Source organism: Frankliniella occidentalis, unplaced genomic scaffold (assembly GCF_000697945.3).
Source record: "Frankliniella occidentalis isolate FOCC.00 unplaced genomic scaffold, Focc_3.1 Scaffold21, whole genome shotgun sequence".
In the NCBI taxonomy this organism is placed as follows: domain Eukaryota; kingdom Metazoa; phylum Arthropoda; class Insecta; order Thysanoptera; family Thripidae; genus Frankliniella; species Frankliniella occidentalis.
In genome coordinates, this window is record NW_026267151.1 from 3092242 (window position 1) to 3093511 (window position 1270).

Sequence of the window (1270 nt, forward strand, 5' to 3'; positions counted from 1 at the left end):
TACAGGAGCACTGCCGCCGTCGGAAATAGGGGCGTCGCGATGAGATCCCATTTGAAGGAGATCTCGTGCGTCCGCACACACACACACACACACCACCTGTCCTATCCGGTTAGCGGGCGCGGTGGGGTGCAGCAGGCGGGAGTGTCATATAATTGGCTGAGCCGTTTTACCCCTGCAGACCAAACAACGCGACGGCGGGCAAGGGGACGAAAAAAAAATAGAAAAAGACGCAGAACAGGCAAATAGACGCGCGTGTGCATATTCAAATAAGCGTTTCTTCTCATCAGCGCGAAGAGGACGGCGTCAGGCAGGGGCGAAACCAACTCCCCGCCCCCCCCCCTCCCCATCATCCTCTCTCTCTCTCTCGCTCTCTCTTTCTCTCTCTCTCTCTCTCTGTCACTTCGCCGAGGCGCCCATGCATAGGGACAGGGAGGCGCCACGTAGTACTTTGTAAAACGGCACTGATGCCTTCTCCTCCCCTTTCGCACTCCTCTTCGTGCACCGAGAGCAAACACTACTCGTGTCATTCCATTTGTGCTCGCCCGCTGTCTTCGTGTGTTTGCGCTCGCAATTACAATGGCGACTCATTGGCGCGGAAAATACAGTGAATGCGGCGCGCGCAGGACAGGGGGGCCTGACTGTCGCGCCCACGGTGATGAAGAGGGCGATGGGATGGGAGCGAGAGGCTCGCGCGGGGGCAAATATTAAGCTCGAAACAGGGTATTAATATTACAACGCGCCTATGTACTGCGATGTACTTCTACAAACAAGGCAGTCCGTCTAATTATCCAAAGGCAACTCTGCGGGGCCTGTCTATCGCCCGCCCGTGCGCGCGCACAGATTTGCGCTGCTGTGTGTACATATTTAAAGAGTGTACAAATTAGATCAACTCGTCAGTATTTTTCATCGGGCTTACTGTTAGACGGGCCGGTATATGGTCACTTCCACCGCCCCTCGTAGGCGTCTCTAAGCAAGTTGACCGCCGAGGCCTCCTAGGCGCGTGTGATTCTTCCTCCGGGGAGACTTAGTTTTGGGCTCCACGCGGCCCAATCTCTGAAAACAACGCTTTGCGGCTTCGGGGGGAGGGGGGGGGGAAGAGCCGAGTAGAGCGCACCCCCTCCACGAGCTTCCCCCCCGGGCCGCGCGGAGAAGAAGCTAGGTCAGTTCCACCCCCGCAGCACCGCAGCGCCCACCTACCCGCCCTGGCGCACAAAGTTTCCGCAGCGCGCCGCGGCGGCGTTCCATTTGGCCGAATTGAGGGAGACCAAGA